This window comes from Echinops telfairi, unplaced genomic scaffold (assembly GCF_000313985.2).
Source record: "Echinops telfairi isolate 266 unplaced genomic scaffold, ASM31398v2 ScPeMD7_7458;HRSCAF=8496, whole genome shotgun sequence".
Taxonomy (NCBI): Eukaryota; Metazoa; Chordata; class Mammalia; order Afrosoricida; family Tenrecidae; genus Echinops; species Echinops telfairi.
Genome location: NW_022111358.1, coordinates 27162060 through 27174147, shown reverse-complemented (window position 1 = coordinate 27174147; position 12088 = coordinate 27162060). Strand labels below are relative to the sequence as shown.

Here is a 12088-nt window from a genome sequence, read left to right as displayed (position 1 = left end):
TCTGACCTTCTACTTTACCAGACATGATACCCTTACCCAGGGTCTGTTCTCTCCTGTTAACATGTCCAAAGGTACATGAGATGATGTCTCACCAGCCTCACTTGTCAGAAGCAATCTATTCTGGCTGTACTTCTTGCCTTGTCAAGCTCACTGTCTGTTGCTTAAGTTCTACATATTAGTGAATTTTCCAAATTTTCTGTTATTTATCACTCCCATGTTATTAAAGTACTTTGTATTATTTCATCCTTAAAATTTATTGAGACTGGTGTTATGGCCTAACATATGACCTATCTTGGAGAATGTGAACCTGTGTAGAATTTATGAGCTAGTTTGAAATTAGTGAAGAATTCAGTAGATGCTTGATTTGACCAGTTGATTGAAAGGAAAGTTCAGGTCTTCTGTTTCCTTGTGTATTAAAGCTTAAATTCTAACCACCAGGTGCACAGTGTGTTTGCTGACTCCCCTGGTCAACCCAAGAACTTTCTTAGTACCCTTAATGCAAATTGGATACTAGGGTCTTATGGTTATGAGATATACCATAACCACCTTGGGTCAGAGAGCCCTAAACCAATCTGGTAAATGTTTGAACCTGCAGTAATGTACATATCCCACTGATAGTTCCTCTCCCACTTTTGGAGTCCCAATTGCAACTGTGTTGAATTGATCTGCCCATTAACCATGATTTTGTGTTCATTTCTCCCCCCCCTCCCATATCTTATTTAGTAACCGCCTGGCCATTATTAAGGCCTCATGTCAATAATCTTCATTCAGATGATTGATTTTTGTCTTTGTCTTGTTTAGATTTAATAAAGGGTCTCTAAAGTATATTTAATGTTTATTTGATATTTGGGGTGTTTTTCCCTTAAAACACTTGATCTTTGACTATTGTTGAATTGTTTTGTGTCTCTTCAGTGTTTCAGTTCTTTCGGGTTCCTGTTGTGAGGTGTGTATATGTTTATAATGGTTTTTAATGCATCGGCCCTTTTATTTTTATTTACTGCTCTCCTTTGTCTCACTAGGAGCCCAGATGGTGTAGTGGTTACAAGTTCGGCTGCAATCTGCAAGGTCCAGTGTTCAGAACCACGAGCAGCTCCTCAGAAGAAAAGCAGGCTTTCTACTCCCATAAACAGTTACAGTCTCAGAAGCTCACAGGGGCATTTCTACCCTGTCCTATGAGTCGGTGTCAGCACAATGGCAGTGAATTTGGATGTGGTTTTGGTCCTTCTTTGTCTGTCTCGAGTAATTTTTTGTCCTAAGCTCTGTCTTGTTAATAGGTATCCTAATTCTTTTTGAATTACTGTTTTCATGGAATCTTTTTGATCTTTGTATTTTCGACCTATTCATCTTTGAGTTTAAAGTGATTCTCTTTTAGACAGAGTGTAGTTGTATCAGTTTTAAAATCTAGTCGCTAAGTCTCTACTTTTTAATTGGAGAATTCCATCTACTTATGTAATTGCTAATAAGGAAGGTTTTATTGTGTCATTTTGCTATTTTTTTTCTATGCTTCTTTCTGTTTCTCCATTACTGCATCTTTTGGAGAGTAAGTAGATAATTTTTAGTGTCCCATTATAAGTCCTTTTTTCTTTATTTTTACACTATGTGCTGTACATTTGAGGTATTTTCTTAGCGATTGTCCTGGCAATTTCCATTAACATTGTAATTAATTATGATCTGGTTTGGATTAAAGAAACCTTGATGGTGTAGTGGATTATTTGTTGGGCTTCTAACCCCAAAGTCAGTGGTTGGAATAGATGAGGCTTTCTACTCCTGTAAGAGATGTACAGCCTTGGAAACCCACAGGGGCAGTTATACTTTGTCCTGTAGATACCAGTGTCAGAATTGACTCGGTGGCAGTGAATTTGGTTTTTGTTTGATTTGGTTTGGTCTGGATTAAGGAGCCATGGTAGTGCAGTACGTTAAGCATCGGGCTTTAATCAAAAGATCAGTGGTCCCAACTTACAGAAATCCTATGTACAATAGAAAGGAAAAAAACACCTGCCTCGTCCTTTGCTATCCTCCCAATACTTGGTATGTGTGAGCCCCTTGTTGCAGCCACAGTGTCAGTCCATCTCCTTGAGGATCCTTCTCCTTTTTACTGACCCTCTGCTTTACCAAGCATGACGCCATTCTCCAGGGACTGGTCCACCACCGATAATTTGTCTAGAATCCATGAAATGAAGTCTTGCCATTCTCCACCTAAGAAGCTTTTTCACTGTACTTTATCCAGGACAGATATGTTCATTTTTCTGACACTGTTATATTCCGTTATTCTTTGCCAACATCGTAATTTAAAAGCATCTGTTCTCAGTTCTTATTTATCATCAAGCTTTGACATGCACATGAGGTGTTTGAAAATACCAGGACTTTTTTGTCAGTTGCACCTTAATCCTCAAAGTAATACCAGTGCATTTTAGCACTGTATAGGGTCTTTTGCAATAGAATTGCCCAGTGGAATGCATTCTGTGATGTCTGACGGCTGTTTTGATGAGTCTTGATTGTGGAGCCACATAAAATGAGATCCTTGTCAATTTCAATGTTTTCTCCATTTATCATGAGATCGCTTTGCTTATTGATCCAGTTGTAAGAATTTTTGTTTTATGTTGAGGTATTTTCTATACTCTATATATTACAGTCTTGGATCTCATTAGTAAGTGCTTCAAGTTCTCTGTTTTCAGCAAACAGTGTTGTGTTATTGGCTTAATGGGTTGTTAATGAATCTTCCTCTAATCTTGTTGCTGTGTTCTTCAAATAGTCTAGCTTCTCAAATTATTTGCTTGCATACAGATTGAGCTCTTTGTTTAGGTTCTTCATGAGCACAAATTAAGTTTTCTGGAATTCCCATTCTTTGCAGTGGTACCATGATTTGTTAAACTCCATAGCTTTGAATGCCCTTGTGTAGCCCATAAAGCAAGGAAATATATTTCTGGTATTCTCTGCTTTTAGCTTAGAACTACCTGACATCAGCACTGATATTTTCATCCCGTCTTCTTTTGAATCAGCTTGAATTTCTGGCTGCTTTCTTCTTTTTTAATCATTTCATTAGGGGCTCATACAACTCTTATCACTATCCATACATACATCAATTGCATATAACACATTTATACATTCCTTGCCCTTGGCTGTTTTCTGTCAGTACATTGCTGTGACCACTTTAAAATTATCTTCAACAAAATTTTCCTTGCTTCATCTCTTTCCACAGTGTGATTCCTATGTGTTCCCATCAGGCAAAGGCCAAGTCTATGATTTGTGTTGTTAAAAAAATAACTAGGTCTTTCCAGTAACTAGGTCTCTCTAGTCTGTCTTAGTAAGCACCACTGAACCATATGTATTTGAATTGTCTTTGGCATGGATTCCAGTATCACAGCACTGTGCAAGCCACCAGAGTACCACAAACTACTGATAGGTAAATGGTAGTTACTGTCTAGTTTCCTGCATTTTGTGGAGAAAGACTCCCTCTAGTATTTCTTATATGCCAATTTTGCTTATGAGGAGCATGCTGGTTTATTGTTTATCTGAGAATGCCTTAATTCTGCCTTTATTTCTGAAGTATATCTGAAAGGAAATCTTAGTGGCCTCTCAAGTTTCTGTTACCTTAGTTTAGTAATCAGCTAATGACTGAATAGGGATTATCTTAAACTCCTAGAGCTAAAAAATATCCCTCTGTGCTAAGGGCCTTTTTTGTATGTATTGGAGCAGGCCTTCAACAGTTAACTAGGCAGTTCCTCAAGGTCATCCAGAGCTGAGAGGGAAGAGCCTTCTAGGGGCATTCCTGAGCATGATTACAGCCTGGGCTAGCCCATGACCTTCTAGATTCCCAGTACAGTCGTGTGAAAACAATGCTTTTCAAAGTCCTAGTGTATATAGTATTCCTCGGCCTCACTCAAGCCAGGGCTTTTGGTTAGTCTTTTAAGAACTGAGATCAAGCACAATGGTCTTTTGTGTTTGTTCCAGCTGTTACTCTGTTACAGTTAGAGTAAGCAGCAGTGAATAAAATCCTTATCTGTAAATGTTTTTGACAAATGCTCCAGATAGGAGCCTATGCACTAGATTGGTTTTGAATCTGACAACCTTTTAAAGATGTTCTTTCCAAGACCTACCAGACAATTCAAAACAAATAATCACAATCTTTGTTAAGAATGAGGTCTATTCTGTTCCTCCATTACAAGGTCCTCAAATTGTTTTGTTTTGGTCTGATTCTCTGCTGATAATTTTCATTTCTACCCCAAATACACTGAATCAAGAGATCACCTGTGTATGTACTTGTTCTGAGATGTCTGAAGTGTTCAAATTGTAGATCTGAAATATTCCAATTATGCTAAAATGTGCTTTCTCCATTTCTGATTTTTACTCTGCAGAAGAGTGGCTACAGCCACTAGTTTGACCATGTCATCTTTTAGTCATTTTTTACAATACTGCTCATTTTTAACTTGTATAGTTTCTCTCTTGGAAACCCACAGGGGCACTTCTACTCTGTCTGTAGGGTTGATGGGAATTGGAATCGATTTCTTGAAGGCAGTGAGTAAACTCTGGAGTCCCTGGATGATGCACATGGTGGAGCCCTCAGCTACTAGTCGAAAGATTGGCGTTTTGAACCCACTCAAAGGCATCTGAAAAGACAGGCCTGGTGGTCTTATTTGCAGAAAGGTCACAATCTTGAAACTGGAGCGGTTCTGCTGAGTACGCAGTCACAGACGTAGGAATGGACTCCTTAGCAGCTAACACTAACATGGTCTCTGGGAAGGAGACTGATTCAGAAACCGTGAGCAGTAATTGTCTTTGTTCTGTATTACAAAATAGTAACTTGAGATTTCAGCCGATTTTCCATCTTTTCATTTGAATTTCTTTGGCACATTTCTCTCCTGAGAATAAAGTAAGTTATATTTTCGTTTTAGGGCTCATAGAACATATAATTAATTTCAAAAAACCATAGTTTTTCTTGGCCCCCTCAAAAAAGGGATAATACTGACTCAATGTAGTCTAGAGGGAATTTAGCAATGAAAAGCAAAGTCTTAGTATTAGTTATAATGATAGGCTGTTGCTGTACCTGTAGAATGTGTATAGTCGGAAATAGATGGATCCATAAACTGTACTTTTAAGAAAATTTTGTTCTCTTAATCTTTCAATTCAATGAATATCTACTTTGTGGTTTTCAGTGATTAATCCATCTTCTAAATTTCTATTAGACTTAGAGGAGGTCAGACGTGAAATGGTTATACAAAGCTGAACTTTATAATAGAAGTTAGGGGGAACGAAACAGTGCCTGGGACACTGTCACCTTCACAGTTGTTTCTAGAAGAGTCAGTTTCTACCCACAGTGACTGTGCTAGTGAAAATCTCAAACTCCCACCAAATGACTGCTCCCTTCATGGGTCTGTAGTGAAGGTGCAAGTAAGATACTGATAAAATTCACCTGTGAGTAATTGGAAATAGGATTCCCTGAAATGCCATCCTACTGTGTATAAAATAAACCCTGTAGGAAGCAGGAAGTGGGATCTCATTATCAGCAAGGCTTCAGTGTTTACTCGAGGCCCAAGATCCTTTACACAGTCAACCTCCGAGATCCAGAATATAGATATACTATCTGAGGAGCTTCAGCAGAACTAGGGAGGAGTGCAGTGGAAAGTGACAGGCTTCCCAGCCTCTGGGCTCTTAATTGGAAAATTGAACTTGCTGGCCCACAGATGTAGAGCTGAGTGCCTTTGAGCTGAAGCTTAATGGAGTTGGGGAACCTCTGGACACTTAATTCAGGGAGCTGGGTTCGCTGACCTATGGAAGTTAAGCTGAATGCTTTCAGGTTGAGGCTTGTAGCAGAGTGGTATGCCCTGTGGATATTTATTGGCAGAATTGACAGAATTTTGTAACTTGTCCTGGTAAACAACTCAGCATTTCTCACTGGCTTTACAACTTGTTAGGTTTCCTTAACAAACCCCTTAATTATGAGTTTTGTCTGTGAGTCCTGTTAGCCATTGCTATTAGAACCTATATAGGTAAAATAGAAAACACTAATTAAGACTTATAGTTTAATAGTTTGGCTTAATTTTTAAAGAATGTTTACTCGGAGCATTTCTTTGTTAAACAGCTGTCTATCGTTGTCTGTTACTTTGTGTAATTTGTACATGAGAAAATCAAATGCTACACTTTACCTTGCTTTACCAACACCTGTTGCATGTTGTAATCTGGGATTGGGTTAAATGTTGGCTAATTGACAATAGCAACTTGAAATATTAGATAGGAGACTTCGGGGACAATGAGTACATGTCAAAGCTGTTGAATTGCTATGTATCCTGCTGTATACAGTCTCCACATCACCTTCCACTTTTCTATTAATTGGAATGGTAATGAATAGCTAGCTAAAACATAGCTACATGTGTTAGTCCAGGTAGACTAGAGAAACAAATCCAGGGAGACCCATGTGGATAAGAAAGATAGAAGAGCAATTGAATATTGAGAAAGCATCCCAGCCCAGTCCAGATCAAGTCCGATATTAGCCCAGATGTCCGTAACCAATCTGTAAAGTCCTCTTCAGACTTAGGAAACACATGCAATGGCACTGAATGCGGGAAGACTGCAGGCCAGTGGGTGGAAAGTTGTGGATTTCCACATGGCTCCTCCAGCTGCAGGGCTCTAGCATAGCTCCATGTGTCTTGTCAACAGAAATGTCTCACAGGGAGTGAATGTCCCTCCTCCAGCAAGCTATTATCTCTTATTGGCTCCAAATGAGGCCATCAAGCTGTGACCTGATTGATGGACTAAACTCCACCTTCACACTTAATAGTCTCAAAACAACAGATTATTTAACTACCGCACTATATCATGCCTCTTTTGTTTCTTTTGTCTCTTAAAATAAGGAAGTGAATTTAAAGAGCTGTGATATATTAACACATTATTGTTCTGGAAATATTTCCATAGCAGTAAAATGGTTTAAGGAGTCCTGGCAGTGCCACGATTAAAGCACTCAGATGGTGACCAGTAGGAGGTCAGCCATTGAACTACTCTCCTAGAAAAGGGTGTAACAGTCTGCTTCTGTAAAGATTTACAGCCCTGGAAGTCCCATGGGATACTTCTACTCTGCATAATAAGGTTGCTATGAATCAGAACCACCACTTTGTCAGTTTGTCGTTCTATGGTGGCTTGTGTACTTAAGCTATGTCCGTGGCATTTGAACTAACTGCAGGGTCACCTAGATCACAGGACACCTAACAACAAGTTCAGGTTGAAGTTAAAGACATGACATTGAGTACATCACAGTATTTTGAGAACATCTCCAAAGAATTTGACTCCTGGGACACTCATAACAGAAGCAGCTGTGAGTTGCCACCAAGAACATCATACGTGAAGAAAGTAAAAGATCATTATGAAAGGCAGGAAAGTAAAAAAAATACCAACGTGGATGTTAGAAGAGACCCTGAAACTTTCTCTTGAATATAAAATAGCTAAAACAAATGGTGGAAATGATTATGTAAATGAGCTAAACAGAAATTTGAAAGGGCAGCACTAGAAGAAATAATAAAAAGCATAATGAAATATGCAAAGACCTCGAATTAGAAAGAAAGCCAAAATGGGAGAACATATCCAGCAGCTAAAAGAACTGAAGAAACCCTAGCCCTACCTAGAATAATGAAATAAGACAATGAAAGGAACCAGTCACTACCAAAAGTTGACATTTAGTCATTTCAAGAGGTAGCTTATGATCAAAAACCAATGGTACTGAAGGAAGAAGTCCAAGATGCTTTGGAAACATTAACCCAAAACAATTGGCAGAAACAAAAGGAATTGACAGATACCAATTGAAATGTTTACACAAACTTGGCCCAAGGGATATATCATTGCTGGCTTCAGATGAATCTTGGCAGAAAGCAGCAAATACCAAAATGATTTATTGACTGTATAAAGGCATTTAATTATGTGGGTCGTAACACACTATAGCTAATGTTGAAAAAAATGGGAGTTACAGAACACTTCATTATTGACAAGCAGAACTTCTGCACAGACCAAGAGGCAGTTGTTCTAATACAGTGGTTCTCAACCTTTCTAATGCCATGACCCTTTAATATAGCTCCTCATGTTGTGGTGACCCCCCCAACCATGAAATTATTTTTGCTGCTGCTTCATAACTGTAATTTGGCTACTGTTATGAATGGGGCGACACCTTTGAAAGGGTCATTTGACACACACACCCCAAAGGGTTGCAACCCACAGGTTCTAGTAGAACAAGGAAATACTGTGTGGTTTAAAATCGTGTGCATCAGGGTTGTATCCTTTTACCACATATATTCAGTATGTATGCTGAGAAAATCTGAGAAATTGGGCTATATCGAGAAAATGTAGTATCAGGATTGAAGGAAAGCTTATTAACATACTGCCATATGCGAATGTCACTACCTTGCTTGCTGAAAGCCAAGAGGACTTGCAGCACTTGGTGATGGATGAAGATTAGGACTGCAGCCTTCAGTATGGATTGCAACTCGGTGTAAAGGAAACCAAAATTCTCCCAACTGGACCTTGGTAACATGATAAATGGAGATAAGATTGAAATTATCAAAAATGTCATCTTGCTTGGATCTACAATCAATGCTCATGGAAGCAGGAGTCACGAAACCAAATGATGTCTTGTATGGGACAGATCTGCTGCAAAAGACCGCCTTAAAAATAGTTGAAGAGCAGCAATCAATGTTAATTAGAGGATCAAGGTACACATGACACAGCTTCGGTAGATTGTCACAGTAGTTGCAACAAGGGGCTCCAAACAACACAACCGCTTTTGAGGATGACAAGGGACCAGTTTGTTTCACGTAGTGTCCCTGTGTCCAACACTAGGAGTGAATTGAGTTGACCATAGTGGTTATGATGGCTTAGGAAGTGTTTATGAGAGAAATAGGAAGTTATATTTGCCTTAGACAAGTCCATAGATACTGCCTCCCGCCCCCCCGCCCCCCTTAATTTCTAGCACATCAACCAGACTTTGTGCATAAGAAAAGCAATGTCAAAAAAAAGAATGAAAAGCAATGTCTCGCATAGATATTGAGCTCAGAACCCAAGGGTTTTCCTGTGAATTGTTGGTTTTGGTTAAGTAAATAGAAAAGTCAGTATAAAAGAAAGCTTAGAATATTAAGTGAGATGGTAGAAGGTGTCCAAAGCAGAGCATTTGGCCTATTAAATAGTATGTGTGTTTTAAAACATATCCATTCTAAGATAAACAAGCGGCCATCTAGCACAGAAACATCCAAGCCCACATAGATGAAGCACACCAGCCTGTGTGATCATGAGCTGTTGAAGGGATCAGGTAACAAGCGTCAAGGAACAAAAATCACATCATTGTGAATGAGGGAGAGTGCAGAGTAGGGACCTAAAGGCCATTTGTGGGCTACTGGACATCCCCTTTCAGAAGGGTTGCAGGGAGGAGACAAGCCCATCAGGGTGCAGTGTAGCTACAATGAAATATACAACTTTCCTCTAGTTCTTAAATGCTTCTTACCCCCAGCTATCATGATCCCAATTCTACCTTACAAATCTGGCTGGACTGGAGGCTGTACACTTGTACAGATGGGAACTGGAAACACAGGGAATCCAGGACAGATAAACCCCTCAGGACCAGTGGTGAGAGTGGTGATACCGGGAGGGTGGGGGGAAGGTAGGGTAGAAAGGGGGAACCGGTTACAAGGATCTACATATTACCTCCTCTCTGGAGGAAGGACAACAAAAAAGTGCGTTAAGGGAGACAGACAGTGTGAGCTATGACAATAATGACTTGTGAATTATCGAGGGTTCATGAGGGAGGGGGAACGGAGAGGGAGGGGAAAAATGAGGAGCTGATGCCAAGAGCTCAAGTAGAAAGCAAATGTTTTGAGAATGATGATGGCAACGAATGTATAAATGTTCTTGACACAATGGATGGATGGATTGTGATAAGCGTTGTACAAGCCCCCAATAAAATGATTTAAAAACACAAGCATATCATCCATTCCTTGTTCCTTTTTGTCTAGGAATTTCTCAGGAGAAATGTAGTCATGAAGTCATAATGCTCTGGCAGTAGTGATTGCTTCTAAAAAGTCGTTATATTTCTACTGGGATAAGCTGTTGGGTGGAGGAAGCTAAACTTTTTTTTTTTTTACGGTTTATTTAGCCATGCAAAAATGTTTTTCCTTTTCAATTCTAGCAAGAAACAAGTCAATTGGAAAAACATCTGGTTGGTATTGGTTTGAGTTGAGGGAATGGCATAATCAGTCAAGATGACTTGGAGGGAAAAAGGGATTATAAAATATTTCTACAACTTCCACTCTGATTTTCATTATGAAAATTCATTCTTAATTGAACCCTAAAATTTTCCTCTTATCAAATAATTTAATCCATGTCAAACTACCTTGTATGTCACAAGTTTTTTCAAATTTGTGAATTTAGTTAAGTAAGATCATGAGTAATAAACATTTTCCACTTGGGAACTGTTTTAGCAATCTTTATTTTATAATAGCCACACTATAAGTTAGTCAGTTAAAACAATAATTTATTATTTCTCACAATTCTGCTGATCTCTGCAAGGGTCAGTCATGTGACGTATTTATGTAGTCACTTGACTGGGGCTAAGGCATCTAATGTGATACACTCATAGGCTCTCAGCTAGTTCTTTCTTCTTCATTCAGAAGGGAAGCCTTGGTTTCTTAACAGGATAGCAGGAGTCTTTCAAGAGGATGAAGCTGCAGTGCCCTGATGGCATAGTGGATTATACATTAGGCTGCTAACCACGAGGTCAGCAGTTTGACTTCACCAGACGCTCCTCAGAAGAAAGCTGAAGCTCTTCTGAAAACCTCAAAGAGGCAATTCTACTCTGCCCTGTAGGATCCCTATGAATCAGAATCAATTCGAGGGTAGTGAGGATATAATAGTCTGGCCTCTGGTTTCAGTGGTTCACATTCTGTTTCTTCTTGTAACTGCTATCAACTTGGCCAGGACACTTGGCAGCCTTGTACACAATGGAACAAAAAGCTGCCTGTTTCTGCACCATTTCCATGATTGGCTGCTGGATCACATTTTCATTGGCTAATTTTCAAAGCTAGATCTTATGCGTTTCTTCCTAGTCCTTTTAAGAGTGGAAACACCAATGAAAACTGTTCAGAAGTATAGAAAGCTGTAAGCCTTCACTAGCAGATTGGTGGTAGCTGTGTATGTTCTACCTTGGCCAGGTATTGAGCCTGGGTATCCTGCATGGAAGGCAAGAATTTTCCCAGTGAACTACCAATAACTCTGATTTTGCTTTCTTATTACATGCAAAATATCCCATTCAAGCACCTCCAAAATCTTAAGCCAAATCAAATTAGTTTGAAGACTTAGATCTTGTTTTCTGCATCGGGTTCAGGTGTGGAATAAGCACATCAAGACAATTCCTCTTGATCCAGAGTCTTCACCAAAAAGAAAAGCTACCGTATATATTCGAGTATAAGCTGAGATTTTTCAGCAAATTTTTTATGCCATTTTTGTGGTAAAACTAGGTGCCTTCTGACTTAGCTTTTTATGTGAAAGTCTTACAAAGCAGACTTTTTCAGTGTTTCCCACCTATAGAAAGCTGGAAGGCCAGAGGCCTCTCTCCATTTTTAGCTGTTTAATTCTGTTTGGATTTTCTGTTCATTGAATTGGGTTCATTCCATGTTGCAAAAACTATATCCATGATTCATTTGAAGAAAGGCCTTTCTGTGCTTTGGTTTCATCAATCCACTGATCCATAATGCTTTAAGCTTCTTAGAAGGTCTTTTTTTGTTCAGCAGGGGGTCAACTAGGTATCATCCTAAATCTTTCTGAGTTTTTAAAAAGGATGTAATGCCACATCTTTGATTTGATATTTATCCTGAGGACATTGCTTATTTTGAGGTTCTTATATTTATTGACTTGAACAGTTATTGATCAATACAATTCCTAGATTCTTCATATTTCCTCTAAACTCTGATTTTAATCTGCAATTCTCTCATCCTGCACTGTATCATATGCAGCCTAAAGACTATCTAATCAGTACTTTCTAAATTCTTTGTGGAGATTGTCTTAACCAACTCTACTAATGAACCACAGGTGACTTTTTGCCAGTTGTTTCCCCAGCTTCATA

General features: G+C 39.0%; 1 protein-coding gene across 1 annotated transcript in view; it reads left to right on the top strand.

Annotated features, from left to right (window-relative positions):
* The window catches only part of FBXL20 (F-box and leucine rich repeat protein 20), an 86118-nt gene that overhangs the window by 18715 nt on the left and 55315 nt on the right, over positions 1–12088 (top strand). The gene's annotated exons all lie outside the window — the stretch shown is intronic.